This window comes from Sminthopsis crassicaudata, chromosome 3, assembly GCF_048593235.1.
Source record: "Sminthopsis crassicaudata isolate SCR6 chromosome 3, ASM4859323v1, whole genome shotgun sequence".
Taxonomy (NCBI): Eukaryota; Metazoa; Chordata; class Mammalia; order Dasyuromorphia; family Dasyuridae; genus Sminthopsis; species Sminthopsis crassicaudata.
The window spans coordinates 610,307,960-610,322,424 of NC_133619.1; the positions used below are offsets into that span (position 1 = coordinate 610,307,960).

General features: G+C 47.4%; 1 protein-coding gene across 1 annotated transcript in view; it reads left to right on the forward strand.

Annotated features, from left to right (window-relative positions):
* The first annotated feature begins 7,514 nt into the window (after window positions 1-7,514).
* Window positions 7,515-14,465, forward strand: part of ECE1 (endothelin converting enzyme 1) — a 169,472-nt gene continuing 162,521 nt past the window's right edge. Inside the window, exon 1 of the mRNA XM_074305974.1 lies at window positions 7,515-7,697. The gene's annotated coding sequence lies outside the window, so the exon portion shown is untranslated. The remainder of the gene's footprint in view (window positions 7,698-14,465) is intronic.

Genomic DNA, 14,465 nt, shown 5'->3' on the forward strand with positions numbered 1-14,465 from the left:
TGATTCCCATTCCAGTGCTCTTTCTAATACATCGAATGACTTGCTTGTCCCATTCTGCCACCAATTATAGAAAATCTTAGGACAGGATTCAGTGACGAAGATCCTGCTATTTTTGAGAGGTGGAGACCTCAGAGAGAAAAAAGAATGGAAGATGGAGTGACAAATGATCTTAAAAGCATTCTCTGAATCTGGGCTTAGTCAGTTTAATTTTATTTGGAGGTTGGGATCCAGTTCCTTCAAATAGATCCAAAGCCCTTTGGTTCTGTTTGTTGGCCCAGTACCCACTAATTGCTGGGTTCCTCTCTTCATTTTCCATCCTCTCATTATTTCCAGCAGTGACTCGCTTACTGTGGGATGGTAGAAAAGGGCAAAAAGGCTGCACAAATCTTTCTGTTCCTTTAGACTGTAACCTCCAAGCATTTTCTTTAGATTTTAGGGGTGCACTGGCCTCAACTCCCTTCCCATTTCTTCCTCAGCTTCCTGTCCTTGTCCCTCTTTTCTTTTCCTACTATAAAAGAAACTATGATCATGTAGAGACCCTGGAGCAAAACCCCAGACTCCAGAACTTGGCACCCCTACCACTACTGGCAACTCAAGGAGGTCTGAACTTTGACGCCTGACTTCCTAAAAATTGGGTGCAGAATGGAGCATCAGGAATGTATTTCTATTCCCGTTTAGCTCATTTATACACTTAATGTATCGCAGATCTGAGTCAAGTTTAAGTCCCCCTCCCTCTATTTGTGCCCTTGCACCCATCTTCTCCCATCTCTTGAGAGTGCTTGTCTATCCCTCCTTCTTCATCCTTAATCTTTCCTTCTTTACTTCCATTTGCTCCAAATATGCACAATTTTCTCCTCCCTCTCTCTGTCTCTGTCTCTCTCTGTCTCTCTGTCTCTCTCTGTCTGTCTCTGTCTCTTTGTCTTTGTCTCTGCCTGTCTCTGTCTCCCTCTCTTGCTTCCCCATCTCTTCCCTCTTCCTCTCCCTCCCTCCCTCTCTCTCTTTTTCTCTCCCCCTTTTTGTGTCTCCCTCTCTCTATCTGTCTGTCTGTCTCTCTTTCTCTTCCTCCCTCCCCCTCCTTTTATCTCTGTGGCTCCCCCTCTTTCTATCTATCTCCCTGTGTCTCTGTCTCTGTCTTTGTCTCTGTCTCTCCAACTGAAAATATTCCACTAACCAAACTAATGGAGTCAGAAAACTATTCTGCCATTTCTCTTTGTAGAGAATTATTTAGACCACAGGGTGTTTGCAACTTTCCAAGGTCACAAGATCAGTAAATCTCAGAGGTGAACCTTAAACCCAGAAGGTCACCTCTCTGTCCCCTATGTTGTGTTACCTCTCATGTTTTCCAATTTAGAAAGCCCTTCTTTTGACCCTGAAATTCTCCTACCTCTCACCTTCCCCTTAGCTTCCAGATAAGAGTCTTTCTGGTCAGTAATACTACTTCCTCATGCCTCCTGTACTGCCTAGCCCTTTGAGATGTGACTTTCAATAAAAATTCAAATAAGTGGGTCACCGATGATGAAAGATCACTAAGGGCATCTTGATCACCAATTCACATGATCTTTCTGCATCTTTCTTGACCTGTCCCCTGAAGTGGATGTTTTGAGGTGCTCCAAACTCCTACCCATATTTGGAATCTAGAAAGGTAAAATGACCAGTGGTTACAAACATGAGATGTAGGATTTGAATCCAGTACCTTGGATTCCAGAAGCCTTCCATGATATTATGCTGCCTTCTCCTAGAAACTCTCTTCTTTCCTCAGGTTTCAATAACAGTGTTCCTCTTTTTTTTTTTTTCCTGAGACAATTGGGGTTAAGTAATTTGCCCAGGGTCACACAGCTAGGAAGTGTTAAGTGTCTGAGGCCAAATTAGAACTCAAGTCCTCCTGACTTTAGGGCTGGTGCTCTATCCACTGCACCAACTAGCTATCCCTACAAGAGCTCTCTTAACAGCTCAATCTTTTTTTTTTTTTTTCCAGGTACTTTAATTTTTTTTTTAATCTTCTTTCATAGTTCATCTTTATTCACTTGAGAATGCCTTGTCCTTTCCTCCACTCACATTTGACAATTTGTTCCACTCTCATGGCTGCATTTATCAGCTTGGAGGAGAAGGATTTAAGAAAAGATGACTTCTGAGCTGGTCTTAATGGAACAAGTTATGGGTGATGTGAAGGAAGGGTGTTGCAAGTGTTCCATGCAGGAAGCCTGGAAGCAAAGGTGGGCAGGATGGGATCCCTTAGGTGCTAATCCTATTTGCTGGAATGCAGAGTGTGTGGGGAGGTAGAATATGAAAAATGGATGGAATAGTAGGTTTGGAGCTCGACAGCGGAAGGCCTTGGATGCAAGCAAAAGGATTTTTTCCCCCCTTTATTCTATAAGCTATGGTTATCTCTCAACAGGAGTGTAATGTGATCTACATTTTGGTCGCTAAGTGCAGGATAGATTGGAGAGAGGAAGAAGACAAGAGAAAGACCATTTGAATTATTGCAATAATATTATGATGGTCTATTTGAGAAGTAACAGATTTCAGCCCATGGGGCTGTGTAGCTACAGGGTGTGGACAGGAAGGACAGCAAGAGAGTATGGAAAGATTTCTCTGTAGCAGTGTTTCTCTGGAAATTTTTATGGCTTTCCTTGCATATCTGTATTTATTTCCTCTTTGGGGTGTGTGTGTGTGTGTGTGTGTGTCCCTGAACACCATCTCGTGCATGTTGCCCACAAGCATAAAGAATACCTAAGATCCACCTTCTCTGCTCAGGCCTTTCCTATTGGCTGGGGTGGGCCTGTGTCAGCGGTCATAGGACCCTGGCAAAGAGGAGGTAGGGACAGAATCAAGAGATATGGCAAGGGTGAAGTCAACAGGATTGGGTTTGATGGGATGTGTGGGAGATGAGGAAGAAGGAGGGGTCCAAGATATTTTGAACCCAGGTGACAGGGAGGATATATCTTGATTACATCAAGTCTAACAGGAAAGTTGGGAGGAAGGGCAAGGTTTTTGTGGAAGATGATAAATTCAGTTTCAAACACAGTGAGTGAGGGCAGGGATGTCCAATAGGAAGTTAGAAATGCAGAATCAGATCTTGGGGCAAAGATGGGGCCAAATGTCAAGATTTAGGAATCCCTTGCATGGTAATCCAGTCTACCTTTCCATCCATCTTTCACATTTTCCTTCTCCTCATACTCTGCACTCCAGCCACAGGTCCAGGAGGTCTCCCATTTCATTCAGGGCCATTTCCAGTCGTCTTGCTCTAGATCTGGCCACTGGACTCAGATGACTCTGAGGGGAAACTGAGGCAGGTTTCTCTACTCAGCTCTCCCTCATTGAAATCCTACTCACTTGAGGATCATGGCATCCCCTCCCTGATGTCATGGCCCTCTTTGAGAACAACATTAACAGCAACATTCTAAACAGATTAACATGTAGTCTATCTCTTCCTGCCTTCATCTGCTTCTGTGCCTTCTTCTAGGCCATCCCTCATACCTGTATCACACTTCCTCCTCCACCTCCTTACTACTATATAAAGATAGAAGTAATCTTTGTTTCTCAAATTTTCTGGAGAGTTCTTCGTGTCAATCTCTGCTAACTCTATCATCATCGACTTTGTCTCATGTTTATTTATGTATTCCCCCATTACCAGATTGGAAACTCTTAGACATATTTTGTTGACTCATATATCACCAGCATTGAGGGCTGATTCTTAGACAGAAAACACAAAGATTTTTTTTTTTATTGAATTGGATTTTAGAGGCATCTTCCAGAGAAATTAAATTGATTATCCAAAGTCACATAAGTATTTATTAATTGAGTCAGATAATAATGGCTTCTGGGCACAGCCCTGCCATTTACAAAAGGCATGGCCTGAGACAAATCTCTGAGTCTGATTCTGAAAATATGGAATGAATGGCTCGAACTAAACATTTTCTAAATTTCTTTTCAGCTCTAAATCTCTATGCTCTATGTTTTAGCTTGGACATTTTTATGTTCAAAGATTTGTTTCTTCTAAAATTCTATTTCCCATGGCCCCTCCTAGGGCTGACATGTTTTAAGATTCTTTCCAGCTCTGAGAACCTATATTCTAAGGGCTAATTTCTCTAACTTTCTAATTCTTATGGTTATTCCTTCTAGTTCTGATATTTTATGTTTGAACATGGAATCTACTCAGTTTCTCCGATTCCAAATTTGCCTTTTGAATAAAAGACGTCAGTTGTCTTTCTGCCTTCCCCTCCCTCCTCAAAGATTTTATTTTCCATGATTCCTTCCACCTCTGAAATTCTGTTTTCTTTTTTAAAATAATAATAGCTTTTTTATTTTTCAAAATACATGCAAAGATAGTTTTCAACATCCACCCTTGCAATACCTTGTGTTCCAAATTTTTCTCCCTCTATCCTCACCTCCTCCCTCCCCTAGACAGCAAGTAATACAATATAGGTTAAACACGAGCAATGAAATTCTATTTTCAAGGACTAGATCTGTAAGTAGGGAGGCCAGGAGTATCTGGGGGTTATTGTACAGGGAAATCCCCAGCGCTCAGCCTCATGTATACAGTGGCTCATGTGACTTGGTCATTTTCTGGGATTCAGCATGAAAGGACTTCTCTTATTGGTTATGATTAACGTGCATTTCTCTAATTGATCATATTAATGTGCATTTGTCACAACTAGACAATACTGGAGATCAGCAGGGAAGGCCCTAGAATTAAGGGGGATTGGAAAAGGCTATTCAAAGAAGGGGAGATTTTAGCTGTGGTTTAAAGGAAGCCAGGAATCAGAGATGAGGAGGGAGAGATTTCCAGACATGAAGGACAGCCAAGGAAAAGAACCAGGGTTGGGAGATGGAGTGTCTTGTTTAAGGAACAACCAGATAACTTTCACTGGCTCAAAGAGGTGAAGGCAGCCAAATGGCATAATCTGTACTTGGAGTCTAGAAGGCCTGAGTTCAAATCCTACCATGTGGTCTCCGATGAGTTGTTTGAGCCTTCTCACTTTTCTCAGTGTAAAATGGGTGTTTTGACTCAATGGCCTCTAAGATCAATTCCAAACTAAAGATATGATTCTCTGGTTCATTTCTTCTTCCCCCATTTCAGGCTTGCTGCTGTAGAGGATGGTTTAGGAAGTCATCAAATGAAAGAATCTTTGTTTGAGAGTTGAAAGGGACCTTGGAAATAAGTGCTTTCTTCCTCTCCCTGCAAGGTCCTTCCCCTTTCACTGGCTTTTTTCGGTTTGCTGTGCTGTGGCTAGCCTGCTCTGATCAGATCTATGTCTTCCAATCTAGTTTCTACTCATTCTTCAAGCCCCAGTTCAAAGATCATTCCTCCAGGAAACCACCATTTAACACTCTAACCAACTGACCCGTTTCCGGGCAACAATTTAGAACTGAAGAAAGATTATCTGATACAATCTCTTTCTTTTACAGATGAGGATTCTGTAGCCCAGATAAGGAAAATAGCTTCTCTAAACTCATGTGATTTATAAATTATCAGGGCCAGGATTTTACCACCCCCCTCCCAATGCTCTCATTCCTCTTCTGAGCTCCTTCATCACTCTCCCTCTCACTTGGCACTTAAGACACACTATCTGAATCCTTAAGAGGCTAGAACTTAGATTTGTGAGGAACCTTAGCCCATGGAATGTCAGAGTTTTGGATCACACCTTGAACCACAGCACTTTGAAACTGGAAGGGCCTTTCTAATAGACAATGTTAGAGCTGGGGAAGGAGCACTTAACATTTAGTCATCTGTGAGAGGCCTAGAGAAAGCATAGGTGATTTACCCAAGTTCACACAGCTAGTGGGGTCAGTTAGGTAAGTTTTTACCTTAATGTTTCTTCTCCCCAACTAGATTAAGGAGCATGAGAGCCTAGTTTTTACATCTTTTTTTTTTTTTTTTTTTCTTAACCATAGTGTCTAACCCCTATGCACTAATTCCTTATTTATTTCCCTAACAGGCGCTTCCCATACTAATCCACCATACTGACACCTTCCTGAAAGAGAAAGGAAATCTTCTGGTGGAACTTCTGAGGACAAAAGGCATCTTGGACCCAGGCTCTCTCAGTCTTTCCTTCTCTTTCCCCTTCACTTCTCTCCCCTCCCTCTCATGACTGGGACTCACAAGGAGCTTCAATGGACAGGGGGTCACAAAACTACTAGCTAGAAACTGACTGGTGTAAGACAGCTAAATTCAAGTCTCTGCCCTGCTGGTACCTGGAAGGAAGTGATCTGGGGCAAGCCGTCACTCAGGGGTTCTCAAACTACAGCCCATGGGCCAGATGCAGAGGCTGAGGATGTTTATGCGGCGAGCCAGGTTATGGCAAATGGGCCCAGGGGCGGAGACAGAGTGTGAGGTTTTGTTTTTACTCTAGTCCGGCCTCCCACAGGGAACTGGCCCCTATTTTAAAAGTTTGAGGACCACTGCCACTCCGAGTCTGTTTCCTAATCTGGTGAATAGGAGTAATCCTTCCGAGGCCCCCTCGCTTGGCTGCTGTGCGGCGGGTGGCACACAAGGTAGTTCTGGACCTGGCAGGGGCAGGGCCGTTCTGATGCGCTCTCAGACACTTTAGTGAGTGACCGTGGGCGAATCTGCCTCCTTAGTTGTGAGACCAGCACCGGTCTCCAGAGTGTTGAGGGATCTCCTATCTGAGAAGTGCTTGGAAACCTTCCCCCGGGGACGAGAGCCGGTTCCCGGGGTTGCTGCTGGGCCCTACCAGACTGGTGCAGAGGAAGGCCGGACGGAAGCTCGCTACCACTGAATGGTGACGGGAGGGGGCATTCTAACTCCTCCGCAGGAGCCGGGGCAGCGGGTCTCCTTTCCCTCTCGGGAAGGTTTTAGCGGGCCGACTAGCAGGGGAGGGGGCGCGATGGGAAGCAGCAGATAGCCCCCCGATCTCCGTTTCCAAATGGGACAGGGGCCGGCGGGTCACTAAGCGCCAGCCAGCCCGACCTCCGGAAAAGCGCCAGGCCTCGGGGCATCCCCAGCGCCGGGGCTGCAGGTGACCCTGGACAAGTACTTTGCCCTCCTGGGCCTCAGTCCTACGTTAATCGAGGGTTGGATCGCACGGCCCGAGGCCCCTTTCCGCCCGCATTGTAGTGATCCCACAGACTCTCGCACTTGTGTGCGCGCACAGGCCCCAGGATGCACCCCCGGCCCTCCGCGGAGCCCCCGTGCACGCGTCCCAGGAGCAGGCCGCCCGCCCAGACAAAGGTCACGGCGCTCCCGGGGGCCCCAGCGTGGCCGGGCCAGGCCGGCGGCAGGAGGGAACCCGACCTCCCGGCCTGGGCCTGGCAGCCGCGGGCCTCGCACGCCCGGGGTCTCCGCCACCCCCTCCCTCTCTGCGGGCTCCCCCACCCCGCCTCTCCCCCGGGGTCACCTCGAAAGGGTTAAGGGCTGGGGGAGGAAGGCCGTCCCACCGCCCGGTGATTGGCCGCCCGGCTCCGTCCCGGCCCCCCGCCGCTTGGCCATAGGCCCGCTGGCCGGCTCCGCCCCGCTCCGGCTGCCTGCTCTGGGGGAAGCGCGCAGCTCGGCTAAAGGGGGAGGCTCAGAGCAGAGCGCACGGCTCCCCTGCTCCGGTTCCTGCTCCCGCTCCGGCTCGGGCTTGCGCCCCGATCGCGCCCCGGCTCCCGCTCCCGTCCAGCCCGGCCCGTCTCGCGCTCCTGTTCGTGCCCAGACTCCGGCTCCGGTTCCGGCTGCAAGCGCAGCTCCTTGCCCGGTGAGCCATCCCCGATCCCCGGGCGGCGGGAGGGCAGAGGAGGGCCGGGAGAGCTGTCAGGAGCTGCTGAGGGCAGAGCTGTCGGGCCGAGCGGCCGGGCCCGAGCCCAGCAGCGCAGCTCGGCCCCTCGGCGTGGGGGGACCCGCTCGGCTTGCAACGAGCCCACTTCGGGGAATCCAGAGCGGCCGGGAGAGTCCGAGCGCAGCGCTCGGAGCGGCCGCGGGGCCACCGGCTGGGTCCGATTGCTGCGGTCCACACTGGCGAGGGCGATTTGTGCGCTCCAGATTCTCGGGGTCGGGTTCGCTTCTGCGCCCCGGCCGCTCGCTGGGTTCGGGGTCGGCGTTCGGTTCTAGAGCCGGACCGGGTGTGCTGGGGGCGGCCCGTCCGGCCGCTTTGGGCTCCTTGGGGGCGTTCCGGTGTGCAGAGTCGGTCCGAGTGCCACAGTTAGAGAGGCGCGAGGGGCTCAGGGCTTTGAGCCTCCCAATGACTGGATTCCAGTGTTCTAGAGCTTGCGTTGGGTTCTCCTCAGGGTAAACAAAAGCATTTGGGTCAGAGAATTCCTGGGTTACTGGTCGGATGAGGTGCTGCTCAGAGTTGGGTTGGGCGGAGAGGGTTCTGGATCTGGGAGCCTCAGCTGAGAAGTGGGACCGCCTGGCCCCCTCAGGACCCCTCATCTCTTTTTATTTTCATAGAGGGAAGCATGAGTTAGTGCACTCAGACAGCAGCAAGGGGAAGCAAGACCCTGGTGACTTGGGGGGAGGGAGACTAGGAGAGGAGACAGAGGAGGGGGAGGGGGCCTAGCTAGAGAAAACAAGAAGATGGAGCTGGGGAGGAGAGGAGAGAGGCTTTTGAGAAGGGAAGCAAAAAAAGGGGTCAGGGGAGAAAGAAGGAGGAAGCTGAGGGGGAGGTATTGTGGGATGGGGAGAAGCACCAGAGGGAGGGAGGGAGGAAAATTATTCAGGACTCATATTCTTCAAGGGAAAGAGGGACAAAGGAGAATGAGGGAGAAAGGGAAGAAGAGGCAGGTTGAGAGGAAGAGCAAGAATAGAAGGAACCAAGTAGAAATCTCCTGAGAAAAGGAGCAGGAGAAGGGAGATTTGGGGGTGTCTCTGCTCTAACCCCCACAGTTTCTGCTGAAAGTTTCAGGAAAGGGAAGAAGGAACCCAGAGTTGGGGGTTACCTCTAGCCTCCATTCTTCTCCTTGCCCAATTAGATTTGCCTAGGCCTGGTACCTAAGGGAGAAGGAGAAAGACCAGGTTGGACTTCTTTAAGTGTCTGCTTCATAGGCCCAAGGTGGAGGTCCCTGAAGAGCAGGCTCCCCACAGGCCTAGACATCCATTGTCTGCGGGCTGTTCCGGCTGGTGATCCTGCAAACATAGATCCCTGGGGCTAGAAAAAGACCTCTGAGCTGATTTCTCCCACTCTCTCATTTGAAAAGATGAAATAATAACAATGACATATGTCAATTTAACATTTACAAAGCTCTTCATAACCATTATCTCATTTGATCTTTTCGATCATTCTCTAATATGGGTATTGCAAGCATTTTTATCTCTGTTTTACAGATAAAGAAACCAAGGTTCAAAGAGGTATGACCACATAGCTAGTGAGTGCTTGAGGTGGGATTTGTACCTTAGTCTCGTCTCTAAGACCAACATTTTATTTATCTGCCATGCTACCTGATGGAAAGATGCTCAGAGAAGCTAAATGACTTCTCTGATTTCCCCAAGCAAATCAGTTGTTGAGCTGAAACTAAAACTCGGATCTGGAGGCCTCTGTATTATCTCTTGCTGCTTCTTAGCAGTAGCCAATCTGAAACCTGTTGTGTATTGGTGATTAGGTACTACCATTGTTTTACTGACCCTCAGTTTTTTTGCTCTGTGAAATAGGTACAAGTTCTGAGATTTTCCTGAAAAGCAGAGTTCAAACATCTTAGGTGCTGGGTGACTGAGAGCAAGAGGGTCATCAGATCACACTGATATCCAGGACTCAATCAGGCTACTTGTCATCACTTTGTAGCTGCTTGAGGTTGCTTTGACAGGGGCAGGAGAGATCTTTAGCCACTTACTTGTCCCTGCACCTCCAAGTCCTTCATTTATAAAATGAATGGGATAGGACTAAAAAGGTTCTAAGGCTCTTCTTAGCTAAGACAATAAAATTCTGTTAACATTAATTGGTGGTAGCAGTGAGATATACTGTGTTCCAATTCTACGCCCTCAACTCTGACATTCTGTGTTCTAAGAGCCCTTCTCAATTCTGACAGTCTATGTTCTAAGGGTCCTCCCAGCTCTGCCATCCTGTGTTCCAAGGTCCCTCCCAGCTCTGACCTCCTGGTTCTAAGGGCTCTCCCAGCTCTGACCTCCTGGGTTCTAAGGCCCTCCCAGCTTTGACCTCCTGGGTTCTACGGGTCCTCCCAGCTCTGACATCCTATGTTCTAAGGGCTCTCCTAAACCTCTTCCTAGCTTTGACATTCTCTGTTCTAGTGCCTCTTCCAGCTTGGACATTCTGATTTTTTTTCTTTCCTCCAGAGAAAAGGAACCCTGGATGACTCTGAGATTAAGTGGCAATCCTATAATAGGGGTACCCCTCCCACACGCACACAATAGGTTATTCTTTGCTTTCCCAGCCTCCTTGCCAGCTGATTCCTTTTCATTCCTATAGCATTTGGCGACATATGTGTGTCTCCCACTCAATTTTCCATTTACACCGTGTCTCCCCAGACATGATATTTTTAGCTGTGTCAGCTCTCATAACTAGAAGGGACTTCCAAGGTCATCTAAGCCAGCCGCTCACCCAGTCCCCTCTGCAGCATCCCTGACAGGTGGTCTTCCAGCCTTGGCTTGAACACCTCCAGGGACAGGGAGCTCACTCTCTAAGCATTTTATCTCATGTTAAGTTTATAGTACATTGCAGGGAGACTAGCTTCAAGAAGTTTTTCCATCTGTGGGATGCCTCCTTAACTCTTTACAGATCTAGCCTTAAACCATTCCAGAAAGATAGCCATTTTCTCTTCTCTTAAAAACAACAGGGAGAGAGTCCGTGATCTAGTTTCTGATCCCAGCTGTGGTGTGCCATTATTAGCTGCATGATTATGGACAAGGAGTTTATTCTCCAAGATTCTGGTTGTTGATTTTTTTTCTCCCCAAATCTATAAAAGGGGCTGCTCATTATGCTATCTTCTCCCAGTTTTTGTAAAGAATTTATAAACGGACAGCTGCCTTTTCTTATCAAAAGGATATTCTTTTACCAGTGGCTCACATGGAAAGCCACCTCTGATTGTAGAATTGCATTTTCTGGATGAATCAGCTAGTACATTTTGATCCCATCCCCACATTTTACAGATGAGGAAACTAAGGTGAAGAGCAGGGAAGCTACTGACCCAGCCTAACAAAACTGTTAAGAAACAGGCTCTGGATTCAAACCCATATGCTTTCTAGGCCTTGTCTGGGAAGCAAACATGGTAACTGTGTGGAAAGAGTTTGGATTCATAGATCGTTAAATTCAAATCCAACTGTCCTATTTATTACCTGTGAAACTATAGGTGTTACTGAGACTCTTACTTTCTAAGGCTCAGTTTCCTTATCTGGAGAATTAAGAGGTTGGATAGGAAGGTCTCCCATGATCTTTTCCAGCTGAAGAGCTGGAAACCCAAATCCAGGTTTTTCCAGGGCAAGATGTTTCTGCTAACACTCATCATCAGACAATTTGATTTTTTTCTGCTTCTGATGAAAGATGAGAATGAACAACGAATAACTAAGGAAAACATTTCTTTTCAAATTCACAAGCTAGAAAGTCCACAAATTAGAATTCACGTTCTAATTGAGGTAATGAAGTGATACAGGAGGTGAAGTTCAGCAGCAGGGCAGATGATAAGACCTGGTAAAAATTGGAAATGTCTAAAAGTTATATGGCCTACTTCAAGGGAGATAAGGAATTTTCCTTCTTTGGAAATTTCAAGTAAGTTTGATCACTTATTGGTTTGATATTTGATCATCAGGTTGGACTAGCTGGCCTTTGAGGTCCCTTCCCTGAGAGTTTTGGGAGAGATCAGGCTGGCCAGGCCCGTTAGAGCTCTTGGAATGTCAGGCTAAGGAGCCTGGAAATGAGATTCAGAGAAAAGTGGGTCAGATAATGGTGTGAATTGTTGACACCTGCAAGTGCATAGGGTTCCTGAACCAGTCCCTGCTCTTTAGCCCCAGCTGATGCAGTAATCCTTTCAAGATGGGGTAACTCCAGGCTACTTACTGATAGGCAAAGCCCACTGTGTTTGCTGGAGTCTCCTTCTCTGGGAGGGAAGTTAGAAGGAGATGGGGGTGTGTGTGGGGATTTCAACACCGTCCAAACAAAGCCATGTTCTTCCCTGCCTGCTCAGCCAAGTTTCCTCCATCCCCCAGGGTTCTCCATGACTTGTTCCCAGAGAGTTCACATTCCATTTCCCAGCTACCCTGTGAATGTAATGGTCCCCAATTCCCCAGATCAAGCCATTAACCCTTCTTGGGGAGCTGGAGCTGTCAGGACAGGCTTATAAGAGTCCAGAGACCTTTGAGACCTTATAGACAAGCATCTTCAGTTTATAGATGAGAAAAGAGATTCAAAAGCTTGTCCAGAGTTACAGAGCTCTTGAATGCTGGAGCTGAGATTTGAGCCCAGCTCTTTTCCCTTTATAGCCAGCTCAAATAAGATGAAATCCCCAGTGCAGGATGGACAAATCCTCATATTGGGATGTTTTTCCTTTTTTGGAGTGGTTATTCTTCAGCTGTCTTATAAAATAACACAGAACAGCTCAGGGACTCACCTGAGGTCACACAAAATAAACCCAATTCTAACATAAAAAAGAATAATTCACATTTCTTTAGCGCTTTCAATTTTAATAAAACTAGAGTTTACATAATATCTACTGGCTCACAGGAATCCCAGGAGACAGGAGATCTCCATTTTACAGATGAGGAAACAGTCACTTGAAGTTTTCTTGGCAAAGATGTTGGAGTGGTTTGCCATTTCCTTCATCTCATTTTACAGATGAGGAAACTGAGGCACTCAGAGGTTAAATGACTTGCCCAACTAGTACATATCAGAGGATCTGAACTCGCATCTTCCTGACCTCACACCCAGGACCCTAACCATTGCTCCACTTAATGTTTCCCAGAAAGGAGGTGGATGGAGTCCTAGTTCAGGAGTCAAAGGGTCTGGTTTTTACTGTCTATGGAAACTTGGGACAAGTAATTTTACTTTCCTGGACTTAGGTTTTCTAAAATGAGGAGGGCAGGTGGGGAGTTAGTGATGGAGGGGGAGAAGATCTGGACTAGATCACCTCTGGGGTAATTTCACCTCCAGAATTAGGGTCCCAAAGGTTAGGTCTCCACATGTTGCCGATGAAGAAACATTCAGAGACTGTGAGCCATCCAGACTCACACAGCTGGCCATGTTAAAAGTGGAGATTTGAACTCAGGACTTTGTGGATTCTTTCCACTTTTGCCATGCAGCCTTCCCTGTGCTTATGGAACACTTAAAGGTTTACAGAACACCTTCTATACCATAAACCTCTGAGAGGGATAGTGGAGCCATGAGGTCATGGGTTAGAGGTTAAGGATTAGGATCAAAAGTGGATTTAGTGTTAGAGCCAGAGGAAGATGCAGAGGCATTTTAGGGTCAGAGGCAGAAGCAGAAGTAAAGGCATCTAGGTCAGATGTTATAGTCAGATGTAAGGTCAGAGTTATAGTTAGAGGTGGATTTAGGGTTAGGGACAAAGGCAGAGTCAGAGTCAGAGACATTTAGGGTTAGGGTCAGAGGCAGAAGAAGATGCAGAGACATTTAGGGTTAGGGTCAGAGGCAGAAGAAGATGCAGAGACATTTAGGGTTAGGCTTGGGCCAGAGGCAGAGGCATTTAGGACATTTAGACATTTAGAGTCAGAGTGTTAGCATTCTCCTGGGTTCAGGTCCTCACTCTTTCTCCCTGGACAAGGCATTTAACTTGCAGTGCTCCTAGGTGATTCTGGATAAACTATACCTGCTTTGGGAGAGTTCCTCATTGCTTTCTCCCTCTACCAACAGAATCCCAAGTGTGGTTCTTATGCCCATTTTATAGGTGAGGAAATGAAGCTTCAGCAAGGTTTAAGCAATTTCTCCCCCACACACACACACACATTAGCAGATCTGAGAAGTATTGATCTAGACCCCAAATTTGGGTTCAGCGCTGTTCCTGATGCTCTCAATCGAGGTTTCCCAGGCTATGTCCTCAAGGGCTCTGAGGTTTTCAGGCAGCCTGGGGCAGAAGAGGTGAGTTCTGCAGTTGGCCAGATTGGAAGGACTTAGCACAAAACAGTATGACATAAGCTGAAAACGTAAGTCGGAGCTAGGCTACCAGTGGCCTTGAATGTTAGCATTTGGATCTTGTTCCAGAGGCAGTAGGGAGCCACTGAGGGTTCTGCCAGAGCCAGATGTTGTGTAACCTGGCAGCCCTCCCTCGCCTCCCAGGATTCCCTTCCCACACAGCTTGGCCGAGAGCTCAGGGCCACCCTGAGAGTGATATCATCTTGGGGAGCCAGGATGGGAGGCCTAGGACAAAGAACAGATACTGGGAAGCAACAGAAGTCCCGAGTGGAGTGTAAGGAGGACTCCAGGTGTCTTGTGGAAAGGGGGTCCGGGCAGGAAGGGGAGAAGAGTAGCCCAGCCCCACAGACAGGGGAAGCGACCTTGGAGAAGCCGGTGGTTGGAACCTCCACTGTCATCTCAGGCAGGGTCTGCCAAAGGCCACTTGGTGGTTATATG